The sequence below is a fragment of the Motacilla alba genome, chromosome 5 (genome assembly GCF_015832195.1).
Source record: "Motacilla alba alba isolate MOTALB_02 chromosome 5, Motacilla_alba_V1.0_pri, whole genome shotgun sequence".
Classification (NCBI taxonomy): Eukaryota; Metazoa; Chordata; class Aves; order Passeriformes; family Motacillidae; genus Motacilla; species Motacilla alba.
Window position 1 is genome coordinate 15552701 of NC_052020.1, and position 22107 is coordinate 15574807.

The 22107-nt window shown below is 45.6% G+C and overlaps 1 long non-coding RNA gene across 2 annotated transcripts in view; it reads right to left on the reverse strand.

The window, feature by feature from the left end:
* The window catches only part of LOC119701743, a 51660-nt gene extending 35011 nt beyond the window's left edge, over positions 1 to 16649 (reverse strand). Inside the window, exon 1 of one of the 2 annotated variants that reach the window (XR_005257160.1) lies at positions 16383 to 16649. This is a non-coding gene — a long non-coding RNA (uncharacterized LOC119701743). Of the gene's footprint in view, positions 1 to 9090; positions 9163 to 16382 lie in introns of those variants that run through there. The other variant, XR_005257161.1, reaches the window with a different exon arrangement.
* Positions 16650 to 22107: the final 5458 nt, after the last annotated feature.

Sequence of the window (22107 nt, forward strand, 5' to 3'; positions counted from 1 at the left end):
TCAGCTGCCCAAAGTCTTGGCCTTCATGCTTTACAGCAAGGAATGCACATCCATCACAACTGCAGAGAGAAGGAGGGGACCAGGACAAGGAGGTGAAATAGTGAAAAAACTGTTCATTCCAAAGGGAGTCACAAAAAGAAAAATCTTTTACTCTTCCTTGGGGACTGTCTAAAGCACTTTGATCCAATCATGGCTTTAATGAGAAGGATGCTTCAGCTGCCCCTAAGCACACACCACCACTGGTCCTGGTGGACTAAGATACCCAGGGACCCAGACCACAAAAGAGAGAAGTAACCTCAGCAAACAGAAATTGAGGAGGACATTCAGTTTTGCTGCTTCTTTTATCTCTTCTTAACAGCCTAATTGGAGTGTAATGAATTTAGGGTTGGTGCTTACTGCCAGATTCACTTCTTTGATGTGTTTTTGGCCTCTGTGCTACAAAAATGCAATGGGAACCAAAACCAAGATATTACACCTCCATAAAGTGTCTCTGGGTTTACCATGAGATTCCAATGCCTGTGCCAAGTGACCAAAGCCACTAACAGGCTGCTGCTCGCCAAGATGTTTGGGTAATGAATAAGAAGCAGAGAGAGATGCCACTGTGAATCAGAGTGAGGAATGCACGCTAATGGCAACAGAGGTGGATCCCGGGCTGTAATGTGGAACAGAAGAGTGCTGTGGTCATGCTCCTCTGCGGCTGCAGCTTGCAGGAGCAGCTGGTGATGCTTGAAGGCATGTGGCAGGCGAGAAGGATTTTAGGAGGAAGGTAGAGTACTGCTGTACAGGGACACAATGACACAGCACCACAAGCTGCTCACGCTCCAGCAACCAGGTCACTCTCAGGCCAAGGGTCTTTCCCCACCCCATTTTAGCCATCCCTGCCTTAGCTCCTGCAGAGACATCTGTTTCCCACATGAGCCTACCATGCTTTGCTTGGCTCTCAGCAGGGCATCCCCACGGGCCAAGAGTAGCCACTCCATGACATGTGAGTGTTCAACACACAGTGCATGCTCAAGAGACCATCACTGCCCACCGCCCACCACACACCCTGTCAGGGTCACCAGTGGGGACAGCAGAGCCAGCAGTCTGTGCATGCAAGAAGCAGGCAAAACTTGGAGAGGCCTCCTTGGGGAATATCCAACCCTGCAGAGAAGATAGGGATCCCCACCACCTCACTTAGATGCTCCAGGTGAATGATGACCTGCCCTTGAGCACACATAAACAACCTGGTGATGCCTACCAATTAAAATGTCCAAGGGCCCCACATAAAATTTCCTCTTAGACACAAATAGATAAATTATGGGAGTTTGGTTCTGAAGAGGCTTCATTATGAATGGATGTTTTCTGTTTCTATACAAACACCAACTAAGCAAGCCCCTGGTAGATGAACCAATGCATCTATTCCAAAAATCACAGCCCAAAGGAAAATCCAACTGCTTATCTGTTTCCCTGTCTGCAATGATCTTGCTCATGATAAAAAACTATGTGCCTCCTTGGAAAAATTGTGGCCAATGACAGTTCATGTACTTGCAGAGTTATCAGGGCTAAATTCCCACCCTATTTAAATCAATACAACTATATCCATTTTAGGGAAGCTATCCCCAATGGACAGATCCTGGGAACCTGGCCCTGAATCTCTCTCTGACTCAAACAGCCTTTACCCTGTGACTGCACGTTTGAGACATGGGCTGCTGATAAGATACGCTTCTAGTTAAATGCAGCCCTCCTTCAGCTATGATTCACATTCAAGAGCAGTTAAGTGGTCCAGCTGTTCTGGACACAAGCCTTCCCTCTGCAAGAAAAGCATTTTCTGGAAGAGGTATTCTCACACAGCTTTGCTGGTAAGCAGGTTATATACCCAAATCCCAGAACTGTGCTCCAAAGCCTGACACTAGAGGCAGGGACAAACCCTCTTCCTGCCTTGCAGTGGCCACTGTCACCTTAGCTCCATCAGATGTGAGTGGAGAGCTACTTTACACCTTGCTCCTTAGTCAGGGGAGAAATCAGGGAGTGTATTCCTGAGCCTCTCTGTGTTCTGGAAGACTTAGGCATCCACACCAACCACATGTAGGTAGCATTTAATGGGCCAGTAGTAAATTAGTGTCCCATAGGACCAGCAAGGCAGCCCCTGAGACCAAGAGGTGTGCAGCTCCTGTGATCAGAAAGCATCCTCATCTTCTCAGTGGACTACATCTGTCAAAGCAAAATGGAAATGGGACACTACCTGAGGACATCAACCCTGTGGTTTCCCTGAGTTCCACAGGGAGCACAGAGCTCCATTTGCTGCTCCTGGGGACCACATTGCTTGGCCATTGCCATGAGCACATCCGACCATACACGTGCAAGCAGACATTCTCAGCTGAAGGGCTGGAACAGCTCCTTCTATTGAACATCTGGACTTACATATATAAAGTACTCAACGCTCTATTCCAGAATTACAGAGTCTTTCATATCTTATCTCTCAAAAACCACTTATCAGCCCATGGCTTTCAGACTTCAGTCTCTCCCGTCTGCCAGAGTGGAACCCAGCCATATAAAAACACGAATAACAGCAGCCCCTCTCTCCTCTCCCACGCTGATGGCTGCAGCTCCTCTGATGGGGGCTTGAACTTTGGGGGCAGCAGGAACAGCTCCATCCACCCTTCTGCTGTGGACTGGCAGAGGAAGTTTAGCAGAGTTTAACCACGGGACAATAGATCACTGGAGCATGAATGCCTCCTCCCATCCCAAGCTGAGGAAGGTGGCAAGCTAAATGTACATATTTGTGCTCTTAATTGTGATGACAGACAATAAGGAAACATTTGTAAGCTCGCATTGCTGCTGCATGGGCTTTGGGCATGCAGCCTCCACATCAAACGTGCACCACAAAAGACAGGTTTGTGCCCATAAATGAATATTAATAATTGGAAATGCTCTGGACTTGTCAAATAAAGGCTTCTTTCTAACTAAATAACCCTTTTTTAATACCAACAAAATGCTCAGAGAAAGTTTCATTTATGATATTTCAAAAGTGCTGTTCAGAAGGGGAGAGAAACTCTTTTATTGTCCTCTTCTGTTTTTCCTCTCCCTTTTCCTTTTAAAGAAAAGAAAAGTGCAGAGGAGGAAGTGCAGGGAGAGCTTTTGAGCTTGTGAGCCATGAAAACACTTTGAGTTTCAGATTCATTGGGCATCAAAATTTCCACACACCCCCCTTCCAAACTTTTCAAATCCTTCCATAAAAATTCTGAAATGAAATGGAAATTTCTTCCTCTGAGCCATAAGAGGTGACATCATTAGACTTCAGCATGGTGCTAAAAACATGAGTGTATGCTGTAGCACCAGATACCAGTCTAGACATCGCAGCAACCAGAACCCAAGCAGACCAAGGGGGCTTTCAGCAAGCTGCTGGGGCTGGTGCTGCACCAGGCAGAATGGAGATGGGGCTGGCAGGAGGAAGGCAGTGATGTTACAGCAGAGGAAAGCTTAACATAAAACAGGATCATCACTAGCTCTGGACTAGCTTAGCTAACATATTTCTCAGTTGTATGGACCGCACATGGGTCGTACATGTTTTCGTTCAGTCCAAGAGAGGTCTGTCGCAAGAACAACTGTCTCTGCTTTTGTTATGAAACTCAAGTTCAGGCACAAATCTCGCCTGATGGGTCTCATTCCAGCAGCCAATGATACAATCCAGAGAATAAACATGATCATCAGGTACCAACTGGGAAGTGGTGGGAACTAGATCTGTAGTAGCAGTGGCAGGAAGAGAGGGTACAGGTGCCTTCCTTTCGCTTCCCCAAGTGTCCCCCCAACCCACATGCACTTTGGCCCCCATCAGCCAGTCTTCTCTGGCAAAAAAACATGCTTTCAGATGCTGCTGCCAAACCTCAGAAATGTATATTGCTGTTCTGGCTATGTTCAGGAGGAAGGGGAAGGGAAAGCAGTGTGCAATTTTCAACAGTTTCTCCTTGGAGAGGGGCCCCCTAATTTTCTGAAAGGGGCCATCGAGGAGGGGGGAGAAAAAGCAAGAGGCTCTGTCCCATTTTAATCCCTTTTCCCAAATTAGTTATACACAGGGAATTCATGATGGAGTTCCCTCTTTGGGCTCTGAGCCTCAAAACATTTCATAACATGCAGAGCCCTTCTAAAACCTTTTGATCACATCCCTTCTGAGACTGCTGTGTTTATGTGCAGAGCTGTGCGCATGGGCAGATGCTGAAGGGAAAGACAGGGAGCAAAAGTATCCTGTGCTTGTGGCACTGCAGGTAGGGTTTGCAGGACAACCACAGCAAGGGAAAAAACCCAACAAGAAACCACAATACACTGAATAAAACAACGGAGGGACAAAGACCACTGGTGCTGCTGTGAGAGCTCAGCAACGTCAGCCACAAATCTCCTCCATGCTGCTGTCAGGACAACCTACCTGGAAACTTGAAGCTGGCTCTTTGCCGTGTTGAAACCTAGTACAGGGACTGCTGAGTGCTCTTTATTCAATAGGAAGTTACCCAGTCCTCACAGAAACAACCCAGAATAAAGATATTCACCCAACCTTACGCCTTGACCAAACAGGTTTGACATAAAGCAAGGACCACTAAGTGCCAAGCCTGGAGATGATTTCCACAAGCCCATGAGAGGCTGGAAACCTTGGGATTACAGTGCCTCTCACTGCCCTAGGTGTATTGATTACAGTCCTTCATAGCCTCAAAACCTTAAAGACAGAATAAACTGCTACTGCACTTAAATCATTTAGGATCCTGCAGTCCAGTCACAGTTTTTCAGTTGACCAAGAAGGGCAGAAACCTCTCCTCAGATTAACCAGCATGAAGTCTGCAAGCCAAGATCCTCAGAGTCATTAGATCCTCTTAGAAATCAGTGGTGCTTGGACATTTTAGTAAATATATTCAAGGACCTGGACTGAAATACCAATGCCCACCCTCCTAAAAATTATGTTACGTGTCTGAAAAAGTTTATAAAGGTGATTGCAAGACTGATGCATTTCTGGAAGAAGGGGTACTGGCATTTTGCTAAATTTTAGTCAGTACTTCTTATTAAAAAAGAGCTCAACTGGTTTAATTAAAGTTCATGGTAAATAGATTTCCTTTTGCCAGTGCCAGTGCTTTGTATGGACACATTCAAAGGCATTCACTTCCATTTGGTTAAACTTCATAACTGACTCTTCTAAATGTTTCCACATGGTGGCTTGAATTATTTTTTTCTTTTTCCTTTTTCTTTTTAACTAAATCAATTTTAAACCAATTTTCATTACATTGGTGGTTTTGCATGTCCACAAGGCCTGTGGGCCTCTTGGATTTTAAAACCTGGCGTGAAATTCAGCCCAAAATGCCAAGTTCTGAAACCCAGTGAAAATGAAACCATTACAATCTACAGGGGAAGCTGCCTGCCACTCAGCCCTGCCTACGCTGCTGGCTGGACTGAGAGCACCTTCCCTGGGGCACCAGTCCTACACCAAACTGCGTGCTAGGAATGGCTAAAACTCACCTCTGGACACTGCCACTGCTCCATCCTAAGCAAGTTTGGGATTTGGCAGCAGTGAGCTCAAATCCTGGCTGGTGGAAATTGCTTGAAGCACAGTCTGTGAGAAGATCAAAATCCTGATCAGAAACCTCTTTAAAACTGTGGCTTCAAAGCTGACTGGAAACCTGGCCCTGGGCTTCCCTGCAATTCAGGCTGGGTTTGCAAACTTGGCTGGTGTTAGGTTTATTGCACCTAGTTTGGGGCTTTATTGTGAATATTTTGTGGAGATTCAGCTCTTGAAATTAAATGGGCTCTGTTGTTCAGAGCCTGGACCACTGTCCCTAACATCCATAGACTCCATACCAATCTATTTATCATCATGTAAAAGTAATTGAGGGTCTGATGCTTTATTCTTAAGGCAGAGGTTGTTGCTGTGTATTGTTAAGTCAGTAAAATCAGATGGATGGATGGATGGATGGGTGGATGGGTGGATGGATGGATGACTACTCACTGCCGCATATTGGAGGACCTTGACTTATAAACAACCTTTTAAACTGGTGAGGAGCCAGGTTTGTTATGGTCCCATTTTCCACCACTGAGTCCAGTAGGCAAACCAAGAAGCAAAAAGATGTCTTGTAGAAGCACCCAGCAGCTGGGATGCTTCAAAGTAAAGACAGCAGCCTTAGAAGAAACACCAGCAGAGGTGAAGGTTTTCTGCCTCCCAGAAGGTTTGGGGCAATTAAGAAAGCCAATAATATTGCTGGTTTCCAACAGTGCTGCTTTTAATACCTCTAGAAGTAGAAAAGAATGGGTTTACTTACTGTTCAACTCCCTTTGCCCCACAAAAACCCTCAAAAATGGTGACCATTCAAAGCAGAACAAAGATGGTTCTTGGCAAAAGTTCAGCATGGCTCCTATTACTGAGGAGAATGTGGTCATGTTGCTAAGTTAGTAGCCTAGGAGTCAGGCCACTCTTCATGGCTATCCCACCACCCCACCGTGTAACCTTGGAAAGTCACGTTTTTCCCTCCATGGTTCCACATTCCTTGCCATCCTGCGCCTCTTGGCTATTCAGGCTGCCAGCTTTATGGTCCAAGTCTGTCTCCTACTGTTCTAGCTACCACCGTAATTATGAGAATTTGATACATGCTGCATTCCAGCACCCCTTCCCACAGACCTCCGTTAGACACCATGCCAGCTTCTACCACCCCTTCCTGGGACATACACACACTGTGAAGGACAATCTGCCCCCATCACCCACCAGAAGCACCCCAACACCCAACCCCAAAGGGACTACAACCCAGGCAGTCACTGTTTAGCAGTGACAATGCAAAGGTATTTCACAAGAAGCACAAGAAATATTGAGGGGTTTGCCCTGAGGTGCACCTCTGCCCCAGCATGCATTTGTCGTGACTGCTTGAGTAAGGCAAGGGTTTATCCCTGACCTCAGAGGGCTGTTGAGCTTTCTGGCAATGCCTTAACTCTGCAGCCTGGCATGCAAGCACCATTTGGCAACCAGTACTGCACTGCATGCAGTCACAGGGTCCTTTATGACCAGCATAGCCCAAAGCACCAAAAGAACGTCTGGGTGTGACACTAGCACCCTTTTTCTTTTTCTTTACAGGGGCTAAACCTCTGCTGTGCCAGAGGCAGGACTTTTATAAACAAAATATGAGACTTTTTTCTTGCGTGTTTTGCTCTAAGGATCCTAAACTCCAGGAGCCACCGCACCACTAAGAGCACAGGTCCTGCTTCAACTCCAAAATCTCATTGAAGGTTGATCTCAAATGCCTTCAGGCAGCAGTAGTTTGCTCAGTAGCTGCTAAATTATCTCTGGGTAAGGCCTCCCATACTGGGCACTGGGCATACACACATGGAAGGAGAGTCTCTGCATGAAGACTTCCCAGCCTCAACAGGGAAGTGACACAAAGGGGAGGAGATTAAACAGCGTTAGCGAGATCACTGTGTAGAGAGCTGGTGAAGGTGGGATTAAAACTCAGAGAGCCCCAATTAGCTGCCCTGCACAGCAGGGCACTTGGTGCCTTCATGCTTGCATGGCATTTCCATGCATGCACATGGACACACACACACATATGTGTGTGTATGTTTATAACCGTGTAAAGATGGATGTGCACACGCATGCTACATTGACAAAGACTAAATGCGCACATCACGGCTGCAAGTGGCACGTTCTGATTTGCCCTGTGCTACCTGTCAGGAGCTCGCAGCCCCTCGTGGAGATCCCTCCTGACCTGGCCCAGCAGGAACTGTGCCCCACTATGACTTCTCCAGGCTCAGCCAGCACAAGAAGCTGGGATCTCCAAAAGTGCAGGCAGGACAGGCAGATGATTGCACTGAGATACTGTCTCAGCTCCTCAGAGTTTGGTGCTGTGTGTTTTATCAACAAATAACATGTCTTTACTACTGCCAGCCCTGCTGAACCACTGAAACTGCAGACAAGCAAGCTGTGTTTGCTTCTCTTTCGTTTGTCATCAACACAATGGCCAGCCAAGTTCTCATTCCAGCATCTTACTTGTTGGTAACAACAAAAACAGACAGAAAGGGAAAGGCTTATTTTTGGCAGGCTGTGGGCATTCAGAAATGTAGGTTTGGATAGGTAAAGTGAAAAAGGCCCAGTATGAAAATCACTGGGGAAACAGAAACATTAGGAATCAAGAGTGTAAAACAAAAAAAAAAAAGTAGGCTGGTTGTGTTTTCAGATTCCCCTATTTCTGCTCTCCGGGATGGTGTTGTGTATTAATCCTCTCCCTTCACCAACGCAGGGGGGCCTCAAGTTAAGTGACAACTGAACTTGGTCAGAAGGAGACCAAGAAACTTTCTGCAAGTGTTTCACTTCCTGAGGGCCGCACGCAGGGACCATTCCAGGTCTGGATCACAGTCCTGCTGTTTACAGGATGCAGAGCTCAGGGAAAGGAAAATGCAGGGAAGAACAGCGACAGACTCTGCTGAGGGAATATCTCTGGAGTATGCTAGTAGGTTGCTGAAAGGGAGGAACAGTTTTGAAACATGAGCACAGAGATAAAAATCTATTCCAAGGTGAGGATGAGCTAAATACATCAAAGGCCATTCAGCACAATCTGGGCACATGTGAACCATCTAAAAGTAAACAGCGCATTTACTACTAATAGCCTCCTAATTTATTTATGGCGCCCCATCACATCGCAAATCTCTGTCATCTTCTTCACACACCAATCACCTGGCACCGGAGGAGCTCTGCTCTGCCCAGCCTTTGCTACCTGTTTTTAGAGATAAGCACGAAATAACAGAGCCCTGCAAAACATGATAGATAAGGCCCACGCTTCAAGATGGTTGACTGAAAATACTCATTTTCCAACTTGGGGACATTTCACAAGCTGTCTTAGTGCCTTGGAGCACCTCAAGCAGCGGAAGGAAGAGGAAATACAAGCACGGAAGCCAACACAATCAGCCCCAGGGTTGGGGAATCCCTCCTCGCATATATATATGCGCATATGGATATACATCCACATTTGTCACTGCTATGGCAACTAAGACAACAAAGATATCCTTTTAAAGGCCCTGCAGTAAGGAGGAAAAATATTTTGCTATATATATCACTGCCTATTGACGTCAAAAAATAACTTAAAATAAACTAACCTGTAAGTTTGGATCATGCTGGTTCTTTTTCCTCCTCTGTGGATATTGGAATAACGTTCACGTCACAATGACCATCTGTTACCTTTCATGGAAAAAGTAACCAAAGAGAGCTGAGCTAGAAAGTTTTCTATCAAACCCTCTTGCACTCCCTCACTGAAGCAACATATAAAGCCCCCTCTCCTAAAACCTATGGAGCAGTGTACTCCTGAGGGTCTCATTTAGTCCTTCCACAGGCAAAACCCATACTGACATCAGAGGGAAATTGCCAATTTTAGTAATTAGTAAAAACTAAGAACCTGTGGTAAGCTGTGGTAATTAATTCAGCTGAGCAGCTAAAGAGTTCACTGGGAGAAAAGCAAGCAGGCAGAAGGAAGTCTGGGCTGAATTGTGAAAATGAAACATTAAATTTAAAAGTGATTTTAGGAAGTTTGTTTCCACAGCCAAGATCTTGTAGATCAGGGCATCTTACCTCTTGTGCATGTATCTGTAGCATCATGCACAATAGGACTGACATGACTTTGTGCTCTTTCCACTAATGCTACCAGCACAATTATTTTATTGACACCACTAAGTTGCTGCTATGCATCCAATAAATACAGGTAAATGGATTTATGAGGCAGAGAGGAAGGCAGGGAATTTAGGACCTTAATTTGCACTAGGCTGTACCAGTACAACCCTACTAAAGTCAAAGTCCAGGGTAATCAAGCACAAGCAGCACAGTGGGAAGCCCTGCAGGGGAACAGGCTGGATGCTGGTGATGGTTCACACATGCAAGGCGTGGGGGCATCTTTGGCATGGGACTGTCCTACAGCTCTTTACCCAGTGCCCAGAATCAACAAATGCAGCATCTCCCATCCCTTGGCTAGCAAGACGAGATGAGAAATACACCTCAACTGTGTTTCTATCCCAAATCATCTATTTTGCTCACCTCAGGAAGATTGTGGGGAACCCTCTCAAGTCCCTTTTGGCTCAACGTGTGTTTTAATCTGGCTTGAAGGAGGCTGAACTGCCTGCATGTCCTACCAGAGCCCCACAGAGTGGGTTGAGGCACTCTCAGAGGATGAGATATGCCCTGATACTCTTGAAAGCACCAGGGATATTTCAAAGCAACAGAATTTATTAGAGACTTTTGAAGGCAGATCTCTTACTCAGAATGGTGAGTTTGAACAGATATAGCAAATGCAATGAGTCACTGGAGCATTGTGGGCCGTTATATACTATTAAGTCATCTGCAAGCCCATGGTGAACCCATTTGCAATGTGGTATTACACGGCCACTTGATGTGTTGTGGATTTGGGTCTGTTCCTCTTCTCCTCAGGGTTTGTTTTTCTTTCCTTTTTTTTCTCCAAGTCAAGCTGCAGACTACAAATAACAAGAGCTAACACAATTCGAGCAGGTTTTAATCAGGCGTATGAAGCAAAATCAGCAATCACATAGGTTTTTAGAGGTTCAGAAATTTGCCTTCTCTCAAATTCTCCTAGGTCACCTGGTTTTCAAAACTGCTGGAATTGCTGCAATTCTCACCCCTCCTGCCCATCTGTCCAAAGTTTCCCTCTAAGCACAGGAAATCAGAGAGTTTGATTTGCCCCTGGGCTGAGAGGAGCACTGACAGCCCTCATCCAGCAACGCGGTACTTCAGCATCCTGTGTTACTTAACTCCCTATTGGTGTGCATTGAGATAAACATCTGACTTTTCTCACATCTCTGTTATCTCCCAAATTAGTCTGCCATCTCTTGTGCCATCAGTCATTTCAGCTCTTCCCTACAAAAACTTCCTGAAGTACTTTGCCCAGAGATTGGCTTCAGCGGCTCAGCTTGCAGGGCCTTCACCTTGTGGACTTGCATAAAAGACATAATGGAAGAGCCCCACCCCCCTTATTTTTAATTCTTTATAACATCCAGCCTTCCTGTATATTTTCTCCCATGGTAGAGGGAAACAGACAGGCCTCTTTTGGAGATCTCCTCCCTACCTTTCCTCACCTGTCTGTATGAATTTAGGAAGACAATACCCTAATATTTCTACTGACTGTAGTCTTCTTCAGCCCTGATTTCTGGAAGCTTTCAGAGAAACACAGCACCAGCATCCTTTCTCTAGCAAAGTCTTTCCTTTGATTTCTTCCTCTACCCCATTTCTATCAACACCCTCCTTCAAAGGAGATCACACAGGCACCCAAAAGCCCTGCTGAGTGCCTCTTTCACCTTTCATTATTGCCAAGTGCCACACCTTCTCACCACCCTAAACAGGTCCCGATGGGATGTACCAGGCTCTCAAAGGGCCCCTGCACCTCTCTTTTCAAAAAGGGAGCTGCCTTTGCAAGGTCTGTTGCTTTTTTTTTTTGGAGGAGATGTAACTGAGGCAAGTTTATCTAAAGACCATGAAAGTGCTAGGTGGCTGCTGAACACCAGAATAAGGGAAAAAAAAAAAAAAGCTATAGCATACTAAAAATATGGAAAGTTTTATCATACTCTGTGCTGCACCTAGAAAGCTACAGGATGACTGTGGGACAAGTCAAACTGGCTGACATAAGAGTTATGTCTGACATAAGTTATGTCTGACAGCTGCTAGTCCTGAGGTGCTTGGCAGGGAGAAATCCAGCTCTGATACCACAGGCCAGAAATCAGAAGAATGCCTTTTTCTCTACCCACAAAGGAGACATAAGCACTATGCTCTAAAGCAGAGATTGCATTTAAAAAAAGGCTGGCCACAGAATAACTTACAACTGATCTCAAGCTGAATATGGAAACAGGTTGCTTTGAAGATGTCTGTCAAGACCCTGTTTAAAACCCCAATAGTGGCTAAGATCCAAGAGAAAGAGAAACAGAGAGGGGATATGGGGAAGCCTAGATTGAACAGTCATTTGTCAAGAGAATTGAAGTAGAAAAATAATGTGAAGTTCCAAGCCAGCGTCCAGCAAAAAACTAAAAAAAGGCATGTAGGGCTACAAGCATAGCTGAAACAAGCCAGACTCGATGAAAAAATGCTACAGCACAACCCCTGGTGTGCATGGTCACTGTGAACAGCAGCTCCCTCACCCCACTGAGCTTCTCCTCAGCCGCAGCGGAGGCACCTTCATGGAGCAGGGAAGCACCAGGGGAGACAGGCAGGCTTGGGTGGGATGGTGATGAGGAGTCAACTCTGCACACACATGGTTTGACACTCTCAATTGTGGGAAAACCCAAAGTGGGGGGATTTGTTCTCCTCTTTGAGTTGATCCCCAGATCCACGCATTTTTAGGGATATTTACCCTCTTTGAGATGAACCTGGGCTTGGCTGTGGACTTTTCTGAGGACTAGCATGCTGTGGCTTTCTCAGCCCACCAGTGGTACTTCTTATCTTTTAATTCACAATTTTACAGCAACTTTTCCTGTCTCTCTCTTCTAAAAGCAAATGCGGTTTGTGCTACCTGAAGCTGGCAACACTATTTGCTTAGACAGCAGCGTCCAGAAAACAACGGGTCATGCTGGTAAGGGTATTTCTTTGAAAGCTGTTAGACTACATGTATATGTGTATTGGGATGAGCCCTGAAGGCATCACAAACAGCACACTCAGAAAACTCCCCTTGCCTGAAAGGCACAAAGGATGGGAACTGGATAGGTTCAGTCTGTGGACCAAAAGGGGATAAGAAGGACTAAAAGGCTTCTCATAAAAGACAAAAAGATGGAGCCTTCTCTTTCTGCATGCTAAAGCACCAAATACATTAGAGGAGGGTTATCCAGAAACCAGCATACGCTGGTTCTTTTTTTATGCTGAATGTGTCAGCAAGGTCTTGGCAGACTGTGGGGAAAAAACAGAGTATCTATAAGATTTCAAGGTTGTCACAGATCAGTAACCTCAGATTAGGTCTGTTATAGTCATTCTGCAATGACCCCATCTCTTCTTTCATCTTAGGATTCTACTAGTTTCATCCACTTGCTTGCTTTTCTTCCTTTTTTTTTCCTGTTCATCCTGCAAAACAAAGTACCCCTGCCATGTTCCTTTGCTGGAGTTTCACTAAGACTGGACCCTCCCAGTGGGGCTTTGCCAGAAATGTCACAAAGCCACACAATGCATTGCCATGGAGGAAATGTCACGTATATAAATATATAATTTCACGGAGGAAACGTCAGGTCAGCTGAGGACCTGACAAAAAGGTGAGTCACTTCAGGAAGTTTGTTTAGAAGATGAGGGAAAAGCTCTGCAAAAGCAAGTCCTCCTGGGTGGGTATCACCCAAGTTGGCCAGGTCCTCAGTGGATACAAATTGCCACAGTTCCATGCAAATCATCTGGAAAATGATACCCTGGTTGGCAAGCTGCTAAGGTAACAAGTATACCCCAGGGCAGTGCCAACTAATGCTGGCTGTGGACCTGCCCATTAGCTGTACTGGTAGTATCGGCTTATGTGAACATATTTGTGGCTCTGGTAAACCTGGAAAAAATGACATTTCCATGGGTTTGATGAGAAGTGAAACATTTGATGCTTTAGTCTCAAATTTTCTGCTGTCTTCCACAAGAAACAAAGGGCAAGGCTTTATGAATGGCCTTCTCTTTTTTCCCCCTTTTGGGGCAAATGTAGGAAAAAGTGTTATCTGTGTAATTTCAGAACTTGTTCTTTAACGCAAAACACCAAAACCACCAGAAATAACATTCTCCTGGAAAATGTAAGATTTAACTTTGCCCTAAGCCAAAATTGCATACTGATTGCTATTCATCATTCTACTCCCTTCCTATGTACTCTATACATCTCCAAAAGCTTACCACGGCAATCAAAGTTCAAGGAGTAGCTGGATTAAGCCACTCTTTCCAAAACAGGTATTCCCCACATCTCTGCTCAGAAATGTCCTTCTCCAGAAGAGACTGGACAGCTGTTCTTTGTTGATATCCAGTCTCCCAGGACCTTCAGCAAACACATTCAGGAACCTGGTTACAGTCTAGGATAATATTTCCTTCCAGACTCGTCAGGATATGACAGGTTTTTTCCAAGTTACCAGTGCACACACACAACCCAAAGTCCAAAGGACAACTGCACAGCCCTTGTGCTGTTTTTTGATCCTGCAGCCCACCTCATCTATCCAGCTGCAGGAGAACCCACCCAAGGATGATGCTCCAGTATGGGAGATGTGAAAGCCTCTCCAGATCTTGGGGAAACCCAGAAGGTTATCAAGCTGCTTCTCCTCATCCTGCCAGTATGAAACTTCAAAAGATGGGAGTGGAGTATGGATTTCTCCACCAACTTCCACCATCTGGGCTTTTTTTAGTCCATCTCTCCTTCTTCTTCAACATTTATAAAATGGGAGCAGGAATATCTGCCTCACTTAAGATCAGAATCATTAGGGCTCTCTTCCCATGTCTTAGGTTTTACTCACCCCTCTGTGAAAGGATTCCTACAGCTGTCACTGTAGTTTGAGCATCAAGGAAAGGCCAGGCACAGCTTTATGGGGGTGTCCTGTAGCATCACCACGTACCCTGGGGAGGTCTGGAAGTGGTCCTTGCTCCAGGCCTGGCTGCAATAAACTCTGTGGATCTGTGTGCTTTGCTTAACAGGGCACCACAAAGGGCTGCCAAGGTCCAACTTGCTCAGAGTACCCTATCTCAGCACAGCCCTGCCACACTGTACCTCTGTCCCCTGAGCCCCACCACACTCGCAGGGCACCAGAGAAATCCTGCATTGCACTGGGCTCGCTTGTCCTCTCAGTGTTCAGCACCAGCTGAGGACAGATCTATGCTTTGCTTTGCTCTTCCTGTGTTTAGTCCTAAGCCAACCAAAACACTCTTTGAGCTGCAGAGCAAGTCACCTGTGACATGGGACCCTTATTTTTGAGCTGGGGGTGAAATGAAGACATGAGTCTACCACATCATCTGTGGAACATGCCGGTGGCAGATGGTATATAAACATTTGTTTTCTTATTACTCAAGAAGGGAAAACAGTTGGGAAAGCAAAAGTTTCTTCATTTTTTTTTCAAAAATTTAAGTTAATGAATGGAAAAAATCAACAAACTTCTGAAATTCTTTCTGATAAACAGGATTTTGTCTTTAAAAAAAAAAAAGAAAAAGAGGGACTTGGCAGGGTTGAAGTCTGCTATTTTTCATTAGGACAAGATGATGGTATGGCAGGAATGCAGGACAGAGTGGTGCAGATGTGTGAAAGCATTTAGGAAAAGGCACCCAGGGATTAGAGAAGTGCCTGTTCCCAAAATGGGTTGATCTGAGGTAAAGGAAACCTTTGGGATGGGAAGATAGTAAACCCCTCCCCCGCCCCTTTTATAGTGGATATAAACAGTTTTACGGTATTTCCACCAAACAGAAGAAGGGGGTAAGAAAAAAAAAAAAAGATTTCTGCAACACACACATGTTCCCCATTAATTAGGGCTGCTGTTAACAACACGTTGCGCCAGAGCTGCCAAGAACTGAGGGACAGGGAAGCCCACAGCGGAGGCTCTGCTGCCTCCCGGGGTCCGCCCGGCCGGCCAGAAGCCCGTCCCGGCTCCGCGCTAGGTCAGCCCCCCGCCGCAGGGTGCGGGCTAGGGCGGGCAGCCGGGCTGGGGGCAAGGAGCAGTGCCCAGCTGCACAGGCAGCCCCTGTTTGAATGTGAATTCCTCCCCCCGCCCCCCCCCCCCAACACTCCAGCTACAGACATTTTCCACAGAAATTCTGGCTATGTTCGCTTTTGGTTGAGACTTCGGGACTATTTTTGGCTTTTTTAAAACATACTTAGGGGAGGCGCCTTCTACTTTTATTCACATAAAGGATCCTTATTTTTATGTATTAAGGGACATGGAAAGAGGAGGGGTGGCAGGGTGAGGGGAGAGCTGATTTATGCTTTCATTCAGCTGTACAACAACACAAATCTACATGCAAGCTGCCTTTCCTCCTCAGCAGGCTCCAGACAAGCTCTTTGCTGTAGCAGAGACCACCCCTAGCATCCCAGTTTTCTCAAGCCATCACTGGGACAGAGAGCTGACCGCTGGATTTTAAGCATCTCTCACCTTCGCACCTCCTTGCAGGCACTTCAAGGGCTGGGAGCAGCTTTTTCCTCCTTCTATCAGATCCTCTCTTCTCAGCTCCCTCCTGAACTACTCCCCTCTTTCCAGCTCCCTGAGTGCTGGTCTGGATTCACCAGTCGATGTGACCGAGGTTGCACACTGGACTGACTCATGTTAGGGTTAAAGCAGGGTCCTGAACTATCTTTTCCTCTTTGAACAAATGTAGGAAATAGTGTTGCAACAGTGCAGCGAGGTTCACTGCAGGATCTTGAAGGAGGGGGAAATGATTGCATTTTAAAGTAAAAATTATTTCCCCACACTTGTATACTCACCGTGTCCAAGCAGCCAGGCCACCAACAGGCATCAAGATGTGTGTTCCAAGTGCCCAGTCCAGGATCCCTTGCGAGGACATGAAGGAGGAGAGACACCAGCAATACACCAGCAAGTCTCCTTGACTCCTTGGAGGTTGGTGATGATTTGCTTGTTTTGGATCTTCCCTTTTGTAATGTTTAGGAGCAGACAGGGATTAGCCTCTCCACCCTGTCCCACCTCAGTGAGTCATCCAAATGTACTCACTGTCCTTAGGCTCTCGATCAGGGCATCCTGAGAAGTTGCACTAGATGTGTTGAGTGGCTAATCAAGGAGGCTTTTGCAGCTCTTCTGCTGCTGCCTCCACACCAGGCACCTGCTTCAGCCTCACTCAGACCAAGGAACACCTCAGCTACAGGTGTCCATAGCAGGAGCAGCCAGAAAGGGGAGAGCTGAAGATTGCTGTCTTTTCCAACAGCTGCCTTGCAAATGCCCATGAGCTGGAGGCATTTCTGTACAAACTCCCGTCCTTTGGCTGCTGGGATGCAGGACTCCATGGCTGTGTACCTATATCTCACAGGCTGGGCCAAGCAAAACATCTGAAGCACAAGACCTATCTGTGGTAAAAAATTTTGGGATACTAGGATGCAATGCGATTCTCATTCTTCCTTCCAAATCCCTAAAATGCTGCTGTTGGAACTTCAGCCCTGTAGTTTTGTGAGGCTTTATAGCTACAGTGATGCACATAGTCTTATGCCAAAAAAAATTAACTACATAGATTCAACTACATATATTCAACATCATCTCTACAAATATCATCTGAGGAAATCCTCATAACTGCTGTCCAAAGCACTGGTGACTTGTTCTTGAAAGAAAAGTCCTTTCAGACAGGCAAGAAAACATCCCGGTCTGCATTTTCAAGAGCAGGTAGTGGTTTAAGTGGGTTCCCTATTACCTGTGCAAGGGACATTATTTTCAGATTATGTTGGGTGCCTTCCTGCTAACAGCTTTCCTCCCAGACACCTTGAACCAAGAGTGGAAAAAGCCACCAGAACCACAAGGATTTCTGAACTACTGGAGCAGACTGGACATGTTTCTAGGTTGCAATTCAACAGGAACCGTTTGACAATGTGAATGAAGAACCACTGAATCTCAGTGCACTTTGGGGGAGCTCCTCAGATTGCCTGTTCAGATGCATGAGGGATAAGGGGAATGTTCAGACTGAATTTCAAAAGGGCACCACAGTGCTGTTTTGTAGAACATATGCTAAGGTTTTTGATTAAAATAGTTCAGTTTGGGATAGTTTATATTTTTAAAAGTATAAATCATTTCTGCAGAAAATTAACAATTTTCTCTCTTATATACAACTAATCAATTTATTTTAAAACTTTTCTTTTTTTCTTTTTAAGAAAAGAGCAACCTATGTGAAAATTTTCAAATATCACTTCAAATGCCCCTTCTAATGGCATTTGAAAATCTAGTTTCCCCTTTGGGGCACACTGCAAGAATCAACAATAGTAACAGTTTGATGTCTGCCTTGTTTCAATCCAGCGGGGTGGGGGGGAGGGAGGTTTGGCAGAAAGTATTATTGTCATGTGGGAGTCTCAGAAATGAGTTGTCTGCTGGCTAATATTCTTCCACTGCAATGGTAAGTCAAATAGGCTAGTAGCCACGGCAACAGCACAGAATTCTTAACTATTGCTATGGTTATTTCACATCACTTTGGGGCTACCCCAGTTCATGCCGTTATCACTCAAGACATTATTTCATAGTGATTTCATTAATTGAGTGCAATTTGATATATGAATAACACCCACATTCAGTTTAACAGAGGTCATGTTAACTGCACTTCTGCCTGAAAGTGAAGACAAGTCAAGCAAAAACAATGCTACAGTTTTAAAATGAATACAGAGACTGACTGGAGTTCATAGGTGCAGACCAGCTGTGTGATATCTCTCCTTTATCTCACCTACAGTACCTATCTTACTAAGGAAGATTTTGGGAAAAAGGTGGAGGCTACAGCATTCCTAACCCTACACCTCTCATGAGTCCTGCAAGGAGGGCTGGACTAGGGGAAGCTATGACGTGTGAGCAGTCAGTGAGAATAATACCTGACAAAATTAGGAGCAACAGCCCAACTACCACCTGTAAAAGCCCATCAGCTTCCTAAGTATCATAATTTGATGTGCATAATTTGAAGAAATTAAAAAACATTGCCAGCCCTGAGCAAACAGTTTAGGAACACTTCCTGGTCAGATAATCCAAAGAAAGGACAGAGGTAACCACGCCCATAGCCGATGAAGTAACTGGACCGTGGACAGAGAAAAAAACAGAAGCAAAATGACAAAAGGAGCCCAAGTTTCCAGGACAAAGCCTCAGCATTGATTTACTGGAGCATGATCTCCTGTGTAGTATCAGCAAGACAGCAAATCCATGGCACTTCTTGAAGATGTTTCCAATCAAAGTTTTCCTGTCCAATGGCACTGATGCCCAAGGAAGCCACAACACCCCTGAGCTGGTGTTCTGTGCCAGTGCTGCACAGCTGATCAAACAACAGGAGATCCCTGGTTTATCTCCTGTGTTCATTTGTATTGCCTGCCATTCATTACTCTTCAAAAATGTACACCAGGTTTCCCAAAGCAAACCTTTGGAGGGCCATGTGTCCCCCATATAATTTGACTGTAATATCTGGAAAGCAAAAAAACCCAGCCAGCCAACCAAAAAAAACCAATAACAAACAACAGTGAATTCAAAAGTGTTCAAAAGACCCATTTTTCAGAAAATTGAATAATGATGTATTCTGCAAAGACAAACCCTTTAAAGTGCTTCTGGTTTCAGAAATATTTAAAAAACCCCAGTGCTCCTATTGCTTTCCAGAGTTATCTGAATTCCTTCAAAAGCCCACTCAAGGTTAAAGAAGAAAAACAATGTTATTCTAATGGAACAAAGCTTTTTTTCTTAATTATTACAAAATTTGAAATACAGTTGCAAAAGAAGAACTAGAAAATGAGAAAGATTCAAGTTTAGAGTTTATCTTGTGTTAATTTTTTGCTCTTTTGTCCCCTGGGTTTTTTTCTGAGGTGCTCCTCCTCCAGAGAGCTGCTTCAAAGAAGCTCTCAAATTCCAAACACCCCCCCCCCCCCCCCCAATTTTTTCTCCACTACTGTTTTATTCTGCAGCCTTGTTTTAGCAGCTTGAGACTATGCAGGGCAGGGATTTTTCTACCTAAGCCCATCATTTTGTTTAGGAAGCCACAGAAACTGCAGCTAGCAGCTCATCACTTTATAAACATCCTAACTGTATGCTCTAAAAATCATTTCTGTGTACAAACAGTTTCAGTCCAGTTTCAGCTACTGCAATTTCTTTGATAACAACTTGCCATGTTTACATCCATCTGAAACATTACAACCCCCTGGGGAACAGTGTGGGTCCTTGATTATTTATCTGTTTGATCGACCTGAACAACCTACCCGCAGTATTTTCAAAAGGCTGACTTCTCGGCAGCTGCAACACCAGGGGGGTTGGTGTTACTTGTCCTTCTGTCCTCGGCTGCCTAATCTCCCTGCCTGCTCCTTAGTGAAGATGTTAATTCAGAGCAGAGCTGGCAGCGGTCCCCCTGCAGCCCCAGGGGGTTCCTCCTAGCAGTATGCAGGCAGTCATTAGTCTCTGACTATCGTCTGTCAGGCAGGCCAAGCCACTGCGCCCTGCTCAAGCCAAGCAGGGATGTCACATCGTGCGAAGTCATGCCATAAAATAACAGTAGAAATAACTTACGTTTTAAATCCCTGCGGGCAGCTACCCCATCAGGCTGGCGGATTTGAACGCAACAACACAACGCTAAAGCACAACAAATGGTGCTGGGGTCTCCGGCTGGCAGGGGAGGGAAATGGTTTAACACCTAACGACAGAGGAACAAAAGAAGGGCTTGAGCCAGGCTCAGCCTAAGCCATTTTTATGCACCTAACTGATCTGCCTAAGTGAGAGCCTCTTCTAAGTAGGAGACTAACGCACTTTGGCTGTCAGGAGGTGGGACAGGTACAGCCAAGGGTCACATGGATCCCAGAGGGGAATAAACCACGTTCCAACAGCGACTACAAGGGTCTTGGGGATTTTGTGGGACAGAGGGTGCTAATCAGAGTACTCTAGGCATCCTAATGTTTTAGAAAAATAGCTTGCATGTACCACAAGGGCATGTCCATAACCTTCACCATGCTAGTGCTGTGAGGAGGGTCACACAGAAAGACATACCCTTTGAGAAGGGAATACATGACAGTAAGAGGAAAACAGGAAAAAAATGTAACTTGGAACAAGCGTAAAAAAATATTTCCAATAAAATAGCATTTTCCCCTCAAAATGAAGTTTTCCACAGTCTATAGGGTTTCAAAAGAAAACTGGGCACTCTTGAAAAGGGATTTTCTGGTAGCAAACAGTTTCTGTAAAAATGTGGACATAGCTCTCCCAGGGATCAGGATGATTCAGTGCTGCTGGAAATATTTAGTAGTTATCTGTAGTGAGATGGCAATATTTTGGTTATTTAGACTTCTGACGAGCATGGATCATTACAAATAGCTTATTATGAAGCATATAAAATGAGGTGGTAACTGGATAACTTGACAACAAATTATTTTCACTATATATAAGTGCATGACAGTCTATATTGGAAAATGATAAATTACACCATTCATGTGCCCTGAATTCACTGTAATCTCTCAAGGGGGGAAAAAATCTAGGTTAAATAATGGGCAACTAAACAGAGACATATGTTCAATATGCACCACAGATCAGAAAGGCAACGAGACGTTGGAAATCCTGCAACAATAGCTTTCCTCAAGCCGGAGCTGCCAGTTGAAACTGAGAAATGACGACACTTCTTTTTGCCTGATAAATCCTCTAAAATATCCATCTCTCCTTCCACTCCAACGAGGCATGAAGTTGGTAGCCCCACACAGCACCGGAGAAAGTGTAGCTTTGATTTGCATGCTGCCTTGCGTGGCACTGGCAGTTCATCCCTGTGCTGCATATCCCCTGCTGTGACTGCAGCCCTCCACCTGAGGCTGCTCTGCAAACTGCCAGGCACTCATGGGTGGGAATGCAGGTGGCTGATCACCTCCGATGAAACCATCACAGGCATCACAGAGGTATCACCCGTGTGCACTACTTGTGTTTGGAAGGAAGGGGTGCGGAGCTGACCCCTAGAGAAGGAGGGGTTTTGCTGTCCTTGGAGGCAGCACTGTAGGATGACGCTAGAGGCAAATGCCATCCAGATTGTCGGGGAAGCATTGGGAGAGGTGGCTCCTCCAAAAACAACCCAAGCTAATGGAACACCTCACGATTTTCTCTCTCCATGCCTTCCTGCCCAGGTGCACCTCTGGGGTGTCCATGCAGGCAGAGGGTAGGCTCCAAACGGAAGAGGTACGGGCAGAGGCAGCTGCCCAAGGGGCCGGCTGGCCAGTGGGTGGACGGGGTGAGCCGGCCCTGAGATGCATGCGTGGCTCTGGCCCGGCATTTCGTCTGTGCAGGAGGGGGGCTGGCGGCTGCAGGCGAGCCAAGTCAGAGCATAGCCAAGCGAGAATGTTCTGGCAGCCCTTCCTGGCAGCCTAAGCAAAGTTATTTATCACTTTGTGCATTTTCCTTCTCATCTGTGTACAGCCGGCTCCAATGGCTCAGCTTGCATTTTGCCTTCCAGAGCCAAGCCAGTCCCTTGGCTCTGCTCGGTCTTGGCTGTCCATTCACACCTTCTGTCTCCTC